Consider the following 14,700-nt stretch of genomic DNA (forward strand, 5'->3'; position numbering starts at 1 on the left):
CCCCTTTCAAATCTTTCATCGTCTCCCACCGCCCTCCCCTTCCCACTGTCAGGAGCTTACAGCACTAGTTTGCTTGCCAAACTTGTTGCCATGACAACGGGTTACAAATAACTCAGATGCAGAGGAAGATTTTAACCCAAGAGCTGCTGGGGCCAAGGGCTTCTTGCTCCCTTTCCAAACCAGACTGAGGGAAAATACGAAAAATTCTTTAGTATTAATTCAGTCCTCTACTGATAATCTTGCTAAAGTTCCTCAAGTGTTACAAGTCCTGGCATTGTAGGCCTTCTAAAAACTGGATTCAGGGGCTGGGGATATGGCCTAATGGCAAGAGTGCTTGCCTCATATACACGAAGCCCTGGGTTCGATTCCCCAGCGCCACATATACAGAAAATGGCCAGAAGTGGTGCTATGGCTCAAGTGGCAGAGTGCTAGCCTCAAGCAAAAAAAGAAGAAAAAAAAAACAACAATAAAAACTGGATTCAAACCTTTCCAATCACATTTCCTACTTGTTCCCATTAAAAGTGAGTGCTTCTATTCTTCATCACCTACTGTTTGCCAAACCCTGTATTGGACACTTTGGTAAGGAAATTATCCCCCAAACTGTTTCAGGTAGATATTGTTATTCTACCTTGAACTATATTTTTACCCAGGAGACTCACTCTGTTATAGAGGGGAAAACTGAGGATGTAATGATGTCAGAGTGTTGGAATTCGATCTCAAGTCTCTAATTTCCCAACCCAGGCTTTTTCCATTACCAATGTTTTACAAATGTTGGTCTACAATTGGTATAACTAGATAAACTGGGAACAGTTAAAATTCAGATTCTAACTTCTATTTAAGAAGATAGAATGAGGTAAGACCGTGGCTCAGGTAGTAGAAGGCCTGCTTAATATGTGCAAGGCTCTAGGTTTGATCTCAAGTACCAGATGTGTGCATGTGCATGTGCATGTGCACACACACGCACATATATATATGTATATATATATACACAGATTAGTTTAAAGAAAGATAGAATATATGGAATATAGCATGGCATGGTGGCACACGTGCTGTAATCCAAGCTACTTGGGAGGTGTAGGTAGGAATATCCCAAGTTAGTGGGCAACTGAGATTGTCTCAAAAAGAAAAAAAACTGGTGATGTAGCTCAGTGCTGGAGCACATGCCTAGCATGGTAAAATCCCTGAGTTCAATAGCCAGTATCACACACACACACACACACACACACACACACACACACACACACAGGGGGCATGCATTTATTTTCTCTAATTCATAAAATAAATGAATTAAAGGTAGAAACCTCCAACTCCAATGAGTTCTCATTAAGGGAGAAGAAATAGAAATGATAGTGGACTTGGCAAACCCCTTGCTCCTTACACAGAATTCCAAATCAAGGTCTATTTTTATTTATTTTTTTTCAATCAATGAGCTAATAGATCTGAACATTCATAAAAATATGCATAATTTATGAGCCCACTGATGGAATAAATGAGAAAACTAAAGCTAGGTATGGTACAAATGAAAAGTACTAAGCAACTATTAAGTCCAGGAAAACAAAAAGTAATCCAGGTAAGTCTAGCACATTCATTGGATCTGTACTGATTTTGGAAAATTTGAGGAACTGGAATGTAAATATATTAGAAAAAAGAAGAAAGATAAATTAAAGGTGGTTATGAAAACACAAAACTTTCTTCTATTTAGGGGCTTTGGGTGTAGGTCAGGGGTACAGGACTCGCCTAGCAAGTGTGAGGCCCTAGGTTCCATCCATATCACCAAGAAAATACTAAAGTAAAATAAATGTTCTTCCGACTGAATAGATATATCAGGAGACAATGTTTCAAATTGTTAAAATAGTATAAGCATACAATGAAGAATCATGGTGACCCATCAGTTAAAAATCCTTTCAGCAACCAGTAACAAAAAGAAAAAGAAAGAGAACAGAAACAAAACCAGCTGACAGTGGATTAAACACAAATGAGTTCATTTATTTACTTTTTCAATTTAGAAGTGTGGCATGGGTCCCACAGCCTGATGAAGAAACAAACCCCTACCATTTTCTGTTTTTCTTTCTTTTTTCCTCTTCTTTTCTTTTCCAAACAGAATCTCACTTTGTAGCCCAAGATTGGCCTGCAATTAAGAGATCCTCCTGGCTCAGCCTCCCACATGCTAGGATTACAGATGTGCACCCCCACATCCAACTCAAACTTCTTCTTAATGTTTATCTTCTTCCTCATGTTAATCCCCTCGTGGTCATAAGACACTGTCATGACTCCAGGCAACAGGACTGTACTCAAGGCAGAAAGAAGGAAGAGGACAGAATTAGCTATATGTGTCTTTTTGCTCAGAAAAAAAAAATCTCTTTGACTAGAGCTATATCACAGAACCATCCTTAGCCACAGGGGGGACTAAGAAAGTATCTGGTTCCTTAGCTCCTGAGTGAGTGCTAGCCAGGAAGAATGAGGTTGGGAGTGGTAAATGACAGAAACTTCCCAAAGCAACTAAAACAATGGAAAGGAGTCCCCTACAGGGAGCACAGACTAACAGTTGGAGTGAGGGGGACATGATACTGTTGGGGTTTTTTTTAACTGTATTTTTTGTCTTTTCTTTTTTGGTACTGGGGATCGAACCCAGGACATTGCACTTGCTAGGCAAGTGCTTTGCCACTGAGCTACATCCCAGCCCACTGTTGGGTTTTATTGGGCATCCTTTAGCGCTGTTTTGTTTTAAAATCATATGTATGTATTACTTTAATAACATGTAAAAGTGAAAAAATAAAATGTTATGGTTTCTAATGAAAAAAACATTAAAAAAGTAAAAGCTGGTCATTTTCTGTCTCTGGAGCAATGGACATCAATTACCATAGAAGCAAACTTACCAAAATAGGCTCTTCACATGTATTAAGGAATCTCAGGTGTGCAGCCACCAGCTATAGAGGAAATTGTGCTATCACTGTCGGCCCAGATGTGGCTGGTGGAAACCAGGACAGCTCTGAGAGGCAGTTACTGGGGTTGACTGTGGTTAGACAGGCTTGCTGCAATTTCCTGTCAGCCATTTATTAGCTCTGTGACCCTGGGCAAATGACACTTGGGAGCCTCTTCCGGTTCTTCATGAAATGAAAGTAATTCAAGTGTCTGCTGCAGAGTAGCAAATGCTATCCACTATGATTCAACTGTTAACTGTTTTGTTTATGAACACAATCTAAGTGTAGTTTATTTATTATTATTATGCTTCTACTGAGTTGATTACTTTACACTAAACACAGGTTGAACTAGACTGTCACTGAAAATTGTTTTTGAGAGAAATGTGTGCATATTTTTGCCAGGCCTTTGTTCACAGAAAATGTTCAGTTGGGACCATGTCAGAAGACATGCAGATTTGAACTGCTGTTGACTCCTGCTGGAGAAAATACTGCAAAGTGAAATGAGACGGGACTGTTGGTTCCGTAACAATTACCATTAATTTAACTTTAAAAACAATCCACTCTGTAAACTGTGCAGATGAGTGCTGTGATTGTCTCTGGTAGACCTTTGGGATCAGGGCACCACTGTGAGACAGGTGTGAGAATGTCCTAGGAAGAAAATGAATAAAGCTTGGCATGGTTGTACAAGTCTGCACTCCTGGCATTACTAGGGAGGCAGAGAGGCAGGAGCATCATAATTTACATGCGAGCTTGGGCTACATAGGGAGATCCTGTCTTAAAAGGAAAAAAAAGACAATTTTTTTAAAAAGCAAGAAAGAAATAGCCTGTAAGCCCAGCTACTCAGGAGGCTGCATCTGAAAACCATGCTTTAAAGCCAGCCTAGGCAGGAAAGTCTGTGAGACTCTTGTCTCCAATTAACCACCAAAAAGCTGGAAGTGGAGCTGTGGCTCAAGTGATAGAGCACTAGCCTTGAGCAAAAAAGCTCAGGGAGAGCACCCAGGCTCTGAGTTCAAGCCTTAGGACCAGCACCAAAAACAAACAAACAAAAAAACAGAAGAAGGAAGAGGAAGAGGAGGAGGAGCTACAGAGTACTTATGCTGGGTCTGAGTGGGAAATAGAAAAGTGACCTGCTGGGCCAGGAGTTTGGCTTAGTGGTAGGGTGCTTGCCTTGCATGCATGAAGGCCTGGGTTTGATTCCTCAGCACCACATAAACAGAAAAAGCCAGAAGTGGTGCTGTGGCTCAAGTGGTAGAGTGCTAGGCTTGAGTAGAGCTCAAGGACAGTTCCCTGGGCCTGAGTTCAAGCCCCAGGACTGGCAAAAAAAAGTGACCTCCTGTCTCTGATGCCAAGATGACAGCTGGGGCTCTATACTGAAGAAGGGAGCACACAGCCAAAAGCACACAGTTTGTAGAAGATAATCTTGTCCACACCTGATATCGGGTTAGGGAGCATGGAGAGAGACTGCCAGGAAGCAGCCTTCATCAGAGAGGTAAGAGTGACAATGCCTTGGAGAGCTAATAGAATTAATATATATATATATATATATTCACATTTTTCTTTTCTAGCTTGATAATTTCTGTTATCCCCAAGACTCTAGTAAAGTTCAATTAGGCACACATACAAAGAGGATAATGCATCTATTAAAAAGAGGAAAGAAGGGGCTGGGGATATAGCCTAGCGGCAAGAGTGCCTGCCTCGGATACACGAGGCCCTAGGTTCGATTCCCCAGCACCACATATACAGAAAACGGCCAGAAGCGGCGCTGTGGCTCAAGTGGCAGAGTGCTAGCCTTGAGCGGGAAGAAGCCAGGGACAGTGCTCAGGCCCTGAGTCCAAGGCCCACGACTGGCCAAAAAAAAAAAAAAAAAGAGGAAAGTAAAGAAGTCAGCTGCCAGTGGCTCATGCCTGTAATCCTAACTACTCAGGAGACTGAGATCTGAGGATCAGTTCAAAGCCAGCCTGGCTAGGAAAGTCCATGAGAGTCTTATCTCTAATTAACCACCTGAAAACCAGAAGTAGCACTGTGGCTTAAAGCGGTAGAGCCCTAGCATGGAGCAGAAGAGTTCAGAGACAGTGCTCAGGCCCTGAGTTCAAGCCCCATGACCAACAAAAAAAGAAAGGGGAAAAAAGGATGCTACAAAAAAGGTACCTTTGGCTTACCAGAGGCAGAGAAGTGAAGGAAGTACATAGAGGATGGATGCTTAACAGGCATATAAGGGAAAACTTTTGCTGTTCCATAGCACAGTAGGGTAACTATGGTTAATAAATTTAATTGTATATTTAAAAATAGCTAGTAGAAAGGATTTTGAATGTTCCCAACACAAAGAAGTGATGAATGTTAGAGATAACAGATATGCCAACTACCCTGCTCTGATCATTACACATTGTATACATTTACCAATGTCATGCTGTACTTAGTACATTTGTATAATTATCATATGTTAATTAAAAATAAGTTTTAGGCTAGAATGTGGTGGTACATGCCTGCATCACAGAATTTGAGAGGCTGAGGCAGCAGATTAGGAGTTAGAGACCTGCATATGATACATAGTGAGAGAGACCCTGTCTCAAAAAAATTTTTTAAGGCAACTTTGAAGAATAAGAAAGAGTACTTAGGGGGCTGGGGATATAGCCTAGTGGCAAGAGTGCCTGCCTCGGATACACGAGGCCCTAGGTTCGATTCCCCAGCACCACATATACAGAAAACAGCCAGAAGCGGCGCTGTGGCTCAAGTGGCAGAGTGCTAGCCTTGAGTGGGAAGAAGCCAGGGACAGTGCTCAGGCCCTGAGTCCAAGGCCCAGGACTGGCCAAAAAAAAAAAAAAAAAAAGAAAGAGTACTTAGAAATTTAAGATGACTGTTAAGGACTGGAGGCATGGATCATGCTGTAGAGTGACTGCCTAGAAAGCATGAGGTTCTTAGGTCAAATTTCATACCACACCTTGAAAAAAACCTGCTTAAAATTAAAAGTCCAGGGCTAGGAATGTGGCTTAGTGGCAGACTGCTTGCCTTGCATGCATGAAGCCCTGAGTTCCTCAGTACCACATAAACAGAAAAAATGGGAAGTGGTGCTGTGGCTCAAGTTCGTAGAGTGAGCACTAGCCTTGAGCAAAAGAGGCTCAGGGACAGTGCCCAGACCCTGAGTTTAAGCCCCAGGACTGGCAAAAATTAAATAAATAAAAGTCCAGAACTTAGTGTATGGCTAAAATGGTAGTACCCTTGCCTAACATTCTCAAGCTCCCGAGTTCAGTCTCCAGTACCACAAACAAAGTCCAATAGAAGGTATAATAAAAAGATAACATGTAGGAGGGGGAGAGGGGAATGAGGGAGGAGGTAACAAACAGTACAAGAAATTTATCCAATGTCTAACGTATGAAACTGTAACCTCTCTGTACATCAGTTTGACAATAAAATTTTTTTTTAAAAAAGATAAAATGTGGGGCTAGGGATATGGCCTAGTGGCAAGAGTGCTTGCCTTGTATACATGAGGCCCTAGGTTCGATTCCCCAGCACCACATATACAGAAAATGGCCAGAAGTGGCGCTGTGGCTCAAGTGGCAGAGTGCAAGCCTTGAGCAAGAAGAAGCCAGGGACAGTGCTCAGGCCCTGAGTCCAAGCCCCAGGACTGGCCAAAAAAAAAAAAAAAAGATAAAATGTGAAGACATTATGAGAGAATTGAGCAGTCAAAACCACACATATGCAGGACACTGGTGGCTCACGCCTGTAATCCTAGTTACTCAGGAGGCTGAGATCTGAAAATCATTGGTCAAAGCCATCCTGGGCAGGAAAGTCAGTGAGACTCTTACCTCCAATTTACCACCAGAAAACCGGAAGTGGTGGTGTGGCTTTTAGTGGCAGAGTGCTAGCATTGAGCAGAAAGAGCTCAGTGACAGCACCCAATCTCTGAGGTCAAATCCCACGAATGACAAAACAACAACAAAAAAAACCCTACACATACATGTTGGGAAAATGTACCAGCAAGAAGGAGCTGTGCTAATGAGGATTAAAGAGGATTGATATTGTCAAAATAGATTGTTGGCAAGTATGAGAGATCTAGACAGATAAGTAGAGAAGATAGTAGAAGATAAAAGAGATCATGTCAAGCAATCATCTAGGAGATGTGACATCCAACTAATAGGGATTCTAGAAAGAACAGAGAAAATAAAGGAGAGAAAATTAGCAAATAAATAAAACAGCGATTTCTCAGAGGGACATGTCTTTAGACTGAAAGGAGAAATCAACATCTGAGTATATTACTGTGACATTTCAAAACACCCTAAGTGAAGAAGAAAATGTGTAACCTTCCAGAAGTGGGGAAAACAGGTCACTAGCAAAGGAATGAGAATAATATTAGCACCTGACTTCTAATTAGTAATACTCCATGTCAAAAGTAATACCTACAAAATTCAGAGGAAAAACATTACTAACAGAATTCTCAGGGTCTCACTTGCTAAGCCAGTCTGCCAGATCCTTTTTGTATTGGCTATTTTTGAGATAAGGCTTTATTCCCCACCCCATCTGGTCAGCCTGGACTACATTCCTATTTGTGCTTCCCTTTGTCACTGGAAAGACAGGCATGTATTCTCTGGTCTAGCATTAGTTGAGTCAGAGTGTCACACACATTTGTGCCCTGGCTGGCCTTGAACTGTAATTCCCCCAATCCTTTGTAGGACTAAACCACCATACCTGGCTCTAACACAATTCTAAAGCCAAATTACCACTGAAATATGAAGGCAAAAAATATGTACATCTTCAGACATTTATTACCTTTCTTAAGAAGTTACTTGAGGATGCTATCCCAATAAAATACATAGTATAGCAGTAAGGATTCTGTGATGCAAGTAACAGAAACATTATCTAGGAAACAGAAACAGAGAAAAGATTTTTTTAAGGTTATCAAGTAGCTCAAAAAAGATCCACAATTAAGTCCTACTGCAGAACAGCCTGGTTAGAAGACAGTCATTAATACTGCTGCTCAGATGTTTCTAGTGTACACTATGCTAAAACCATGCGCTATTGCAAATGAATTCTATATCCTTCTGTCAGTGGATTTGGGGTTGTTGTGAACTTCAGGGTTTACTTACTTATAACCTTTAATTAGTAGTACATTATTATCACTGATTTAATAAGACTTGCCATTGAAACCTACTCCTCACCATTTTCTCCCATAACTTCCTATCCTTACACTTCTTTAGTTTAATTAATACACATATCCTTTGGTTCCATTTTCCCTTTGTTTAGTTGGATATATGTATACCTGTGGAAACTTACATTTACATAAGTGGTATTGTGGTATAAATCTCATTTTTTTGTTACTTTTTCATTAGGTGCCAGGTTTGGGGGATTGATTTGTGTGGCTATATGTAAATCTAGTTTATTGCTTTAAACTTTTTTAGCTTTACATCCTATGAATTTACTGCTTTGCCTATTAAGACACCTAAGTTGCTTCCAATTCCTCACTACAACAAACAAGATCAAAGCAAACAATATCACCTCCATTGCCTTAGAATCTGTGTGAGAATTTTTCTGGAATATGTTACTAAAATAGGTTCAGTAGGTTATAGAATATATCTATATTTAATTTCATGAAGAACTGATAAACTGAAGTCTGGAATACCTGTAGCAGTTAACAGTTTTTTAAAATCACATCCTCATAAGTACATGATATTTAACTTTATACATGGTGCCACTCCTGTAGTGGTTTCTGTTTTCATTCATCTAACTGCTAGCAGATTGAAGATCTCTTAATAGAATCATTTCCCCTCTTGTAAATTACTCTTCATATCCTATGCCAATTTTCTATTGGGTTTACTATCTTCCAGTCTAGCATCATTCTTTTTGTATACCAGTACTGAGGCTTGACCTCAGAACCTCATACTCTCACTTGGCTTTTGGCTCAAGGCTGGTGTCCACTTGAGCTATGCCACCACTTTTGGCTTTTTGATAGTCAAGTGGAAATAAGTGTCTCTCAGATTTGTCTGCCTGGGCTGGCTTATAACCTGAACCCTCAGAGCTCAACCTCTGAGTAGCTAGGATTACAAGTATGAGCCACTGGTGCCCAGCATCATTCTCCTAAAGTATATATGCCTAGCTTTTTTGTGTTGCTGACTCCAATTTCAAAGCCATGAAGAGCATTCAGCCTGGTGAACAGGGAGAGGAAGAATCTGAAGACCTTTCATTTCCACATTATGAAGTGTGCCTCTGCCTCAACCAACACATCCACTAGTAGTGGAGACTCTCTCAAAATAATATGGAGATTGAGATGCTAGGCAGACACTAAAGTTCATTTTTTTGGTTATCCAGCATCCACATATATTCTTCTTCCCATGCTTACATTTTGAAACAACAAAAAAGCTCCCACTTAATATAGTGAAAATGCACTTATCACCAAGTATGCACTCATCTCCCTTTCCAAAGAGAGACAAGCAAAAACAAATTATAATGCTTTCAGGTATAAACAATAGAAAATCCACCTCAAACTGACACAAATAGTAAATGCAAATTAATGGCTAACTTAACTGAGGAGTCCATATGCAGGGAGACTTCATGCATGGTATGATCTGGAATATGGTTCCATCTTTCTGTGATTGTCTTGTCTCCAGTTGTCAGCGCCATCTTCAGGTAAGCCCTCTATGTACTCACAAGATGGTTAACTGCAGAATAAGGCTAAATGCTTCTTTGTTCACATACAACTCTTCCCTTAGTTAAAGTCCTGAGCCTCAGTATAACTGGATCATCTCTGAAACAATCATAGTTGTGGCTGGGGGATGAAATTACTCAGGTCAGTTTATAACAAGGAAGACCTACAACTTAGAGCTGTTGGTGAGATCAATCCCACTCAAATTGCAGTTGTTATACAATGGAGGAGGAGTGGAATGGATGTTGGAGAACAACCACAAGATCCACTATAAGGGAGTAAACTAAGAAAGAAGATATGGGGTCCAAGAAAGATTGGGTCCAACCCAGAAAAGTAATGAAAGGATGTCTCAGAATGACAGTTGTGCTGCAGACCTACATAGCAATCAGTCCAATTGGAGCAGGAAGATGGAAGACTCCAGGAGGAAGGTATCTGGGAAAAAAAGGGGATTCAAGTGATTTTATACTTTCCATGAGAATTTTGAATAACTTAAGAAAGTGATAAAGTCAGATAATGCAAGGGGAAAAAAGAAAAGCAATTAGAAACTCCAGGAAAAATAAAAGCATACAAGAAATGTAATTCTAGTGCACTAATTGTATCCCTGAAGAATAATATTTACATAATTGTAATAGCATAAATACTTTACTGACCTTAAAATTTTAGAATGACCTATCAACAAAATATGGATGAGTTAATTATGGTTACAGGCAGAATCTAAATGTTATTAATCTTGTTAATATAAAAGCACGATGCCAGAAGTTGAGAAGTAGAAAGAGAATAGAAGGCTATTAGTTAAAGGTACAAAGGTGGGCTGGGGATATAGCCTAGTAGCAAGAGTGCCTGCCTCGGATACACGAGGCCCTAGGTTCGATTCCCCAGCACCACATATACAGAAAACGGCCAGAAGCGGCGCTGTGGCTCAAGTGGTGGAGTGGTAGCCTTGAGCAGGAAGAAGCCAGGGACAGTGCTCAGGCCCTGAGTCCAAGGCCCAGGACTGGCCAAAAAAAAAAAAGAATAAAAAAGAAAAAAAAAGGTACAAAGGTAAGGAATAGAGGATATATAACTACTCACCTGACTGTATTAAGGGGCATAGGATGGTAGTTTGGTGGCATAAATAGTAGGAGGTCAATAGACAATGACTAAAATTGATGAACTTTATAAATTAAAAAAATCTGTGTATTACTTAGAAAAATGAAAATAATTACCAGAAAAAAAAGACTAATAAATTTCCAGGTCAAGAAGACAGACTTACCACATACATATCTCCACTTACTCCTGAGATCCTGCTAAAAATGATCATAAAGTGATTTTTAAAGGTATAAAAAAGACAATAATGACAAGAATGGGAGTAAGTCTATTTCCAAAACATTATTAAGCTAATGGAGGAATGGTGACTGTGAAGCATGGTGGACGAAGGCATAGCTTGCAGTGTGCAGGGAGGTAATGCCTCTGAGGAAGGACTTGGTTTTATCTGCAGAAGCCTGGGGTGTCTTGGGTCTTGATAATGCCAAGTATAATGAAGGATAGGAATGAGATGTTTGGCTCAAAACAGGGAGTTTAAAAGGAAGATCTATATGCCAAGCCATCCACTCATCCCTGTGTGCACAATTCACCAGGTGTCTGTTAATTAGGCAAGTCCCATAGGTTCAGCTCTAAAAAGGAGGCAAAAAAGACTTTGCACATTGAAATTGGGGTTTTGTAGCAAAGAAGCCAGCTCTTTTTTTGTTTTTGTCAGTCCTGGGGATTGGGTCTCAGGGCCTGAGCACTGTCCCTGGCTTCTTTTTGTTGAGCCACAGCACCACTTCTGGCTTTTTCTATATATGTGGTGCTGGGGAATTGAACCCAGGGCTTCATGTATGTGAGGCAAGCACTCTACCACTGTGCCATATTCCCAGCCCCAAATGTCAGATCTTTCTTAATCATCCTAAAAGCCTGCCTCCATATACAGAACTTCAGAACAGATTTTCATCACTACATTTTAATTACTTTTTGTTGTTCTAGCAAGACTGGGACTCAATTTGGTAACTGACACTTCGCTCACTGGCTGGTACTCTAACAAATGAGCCACACCTCCAGACCAGATCACTACATTAAAAAAAAATCAGCAAAACACCATATTTTCGGGCTGGGGATATGGCCTAGTGGCAAGAGTGCTTGCCTTGTATACATGAGGCCCTGGGTTCGATTCCCCAGCACCACATATACAGAAAATGGCCAAAAGTGGTGCTGTGGCTCAAGTGGCAGAGTGCTAGCCTTGAGCAAGAAGAAGCCAGGGAGGGGCTGGGGATATGGCCTAGTGGCAAGAGTGCCTGCCTCGGATACACGAGGCCCTAGGTTCGATTCCCCAGCACCACATATACAGAAAACCGCCAGAAGCGGTGCTGTGGCTCAAGCGGCAGAGTGCTAGCCTTGAGCGAGAAGAAGCCAGGGACAGTGCTCAGGCCCTGAGTCCAAGGCCCAGGACTGGCAAAAAAAAAAAAAAAAAAGAAGAAGAAGAAGAAGCCAGGGACAGTGCTCAGGCCCTGAGTCCAAGGCCCAGGACTGGCAAAAAAAAAAGCCACCATATTTTCTCTGAGAAAAAAGACAAAGCAGATAAAAATAAACAAACAAGAGTAAAAACAATCTTGTGATTGTTTTTGTAAAATAGGTATTTCAAAGAATAGAAGGAAATGCAAAAACATGTATCAGAGAGGCTCAAGATAAAAGTGCATCTATAAAATAAGAACAGGATGCTAAGAGAAAAATGGAATGTGAATAAATACTTCAAATTTTAAAATGTGGTTGTCAAATAAAGAAATGGAACACAGAAAGGATGAAAAATAAAGTTGACTCTTCTCTCAGAAAGTGAGTAGGAACAAAGAAAGAGAATAATAAAGCTAGGGAGGAAGGAGAGAGGGAAGAGAGGAAAGAGGAATAAGAGAAAGAGATGGAAAACAAGAAAGAATGGATGGAAAGTTATAAAAGATAAATTCAGGAGTTCCAACATCCAATGTTAAGGATTTCAAGGACAAAGCAAAGAAAATGGAGGAATATACCAAGGAAATGAGAATGTCTCCAGATTTAAATGATTTTCAAATGAAAGTATGTAAAAACCCATACAACAAATAATAAAAGATCCTAAATCTAAACACATGATGAAAATTTAGGAAATCAGAAATAAAATTATTGGGGCTGGGAATGTGGCTTAGTGGTAGAGTGCTTTCCTGGCATGCATGAAGCCCTTGGTTCGATTCCTCAGTACCACATACACAGAAAAGGCAGGAAGTGCTGCTGTGGCTCAAGTGGTAGAGTGCTGGTCTTGAGCAAAAGGAGTTCAGGAACAGTGCCCAGGCCCTGAGTTCAAGCCCCAAGATTGGCAAAAATAAATAAATATATAAAATTATTTAAAAAAAATAGAAAGGGGGAATGGCCAGACATAAGTGCTTCTCCTCATTCTTGAGGCACTGGGAATAAAACCCAGGGCCTTACACATGATAGGCAAGCACTGTACCCGAGAACTACATCTGTAGTCCCTAGTTTCCTATATCCTTCCTATCAAGTGTACTTGAAATCCTTGGACATCAAAAGCATGTCTTCTTTGGGAAGACTCTGGCAGGTGGAGATATGATGGCAAACAATAATAGAGAACTTGGTACTAGAGAAGTGGGACATAAGTTCCCCAAATTTGTTCATCTTAGATATCCCAGACTTCCTGTCAGAAAAGCCATCAATTAGATACTAACTACTCCACTCCACTTAAATAAAAACACCAAAACTCATAGCCCTACTTCTACTATACCAGCAAATACCAAGAAGGGTCCCTAGACTTCTACCATCAGATTGTAATGGTTCAGCATTCTCTTCCCATTAAGATGCTATCAGAGAAATTGCCTGGGCAATTAAAACTCCCACCCCTAGGGGGTGGTCTTGGGGTTTTTTCTTGCCCCTCCCTGCTCGGACTCTTTCTTCTCTCTTCCTGCCCTCCGTAACGTCCTCTCCCCCAACTCCCGACCAGCAGGTAAATTAGAGTGAGACGTGGGGGTTCAGTCCGGCCTGGCGTGCGCGTGACCTACGTGGTAATGTGGCCACTATCCTTCCCTGGGAGCTAGCGTACATAGACCACAGAGTAGGCTTCTGAGAGCGAACTGACTTTATTGAGAGAAGGACAGGGGAGATGATTCCGAAGGCAGGGGGTTGGCCAGGATTCCGATAGGCCAAGAGCTGTCACCTGACCCCCAAGGGCTAACGTCACTTGAGCGCACCGAACCCGGGCGGGGTTGGTGGGCGCCCGGCTGGCTGGCAGGTTGGAGGGCTGTTGGCCCAACCGGTTTCTCTGGATTCCAATCTAGAGGGGGTAGCAGGGCCGCATTCCCCAGGGCTGGGGGAGGTGCATCAAGCCCCTTCCATCAAGGCGAGAAAGATGGACCCCAACAGGGTGGGAATGTGGCTTGGTGGTAGAGTGCTTGCCTAGCATGCATGAAGCCTTGGGTTTTATTCCTCAGTACCACATAAATAGAAAAGGCCAGAAGTGGTGCTGTGACTCAAGTGGTTGAGTGCTAGCCTGCGCAAAAGCAGCTCAGGGACAGTGCCCAGGTCCTGAGTTCAGTCCCCAGGACTGGCAAAAAAACAAAAAACCTCCCACCTCCACCACCCCCACTTAGCAGTACTGAAGAAAACTTCCCCCATATAATAATAATGGAGACTCAGTAGAAAACCTGGATTTCCACATCCACCTGGCATTAAGGAGGAACTGTTTCCTCTTCCACTGCCAGAGTGGTATCTGAGGATAGAAATATCTTCAGATCTTTCTAAACAAGATCCAAATAAGATCCAGCATCACATAATACAATACTCAAAATGCCCAGGTTTAAATTGAAACTCACGTGTTCATCAAGAAAAACCACACAATATATATAAAGATGACTGAGATGTTAAAATTATCTGAAAAGACTTTTCAGCAATTAGGAATGTGCTTAAAAGCAGAAACTTAGCAGTTTGTTAGCAGAAAATCTGGAAGTAAAAAGTAAAAAAATGTGTATGGATTAACAGCAAAATGAACAGGACAGAGGAACCTGAAGACAGAATAGTCACCTGGAAAACAGAAAAACTAGATGGGGAAAAAATGAAGTCCGGGTACCTACAAGACTATTAAAAAATAACGAGCAC

Source organism: Perognathus longimembris, chromosome 28 (genome assembly GCF_023159225.1).
Source record: "Perognathus longimembris pacificus isolate PPM17 chromosome 28, ASM2315922v1, whole genome shotgun sequence".
Taxonomy (NCBI): Eukaryota; Metazoa; Chordata; class Mammalia; order Rodentia; family Heteromyidae; genus Perognathus; species Perognathus longimembris.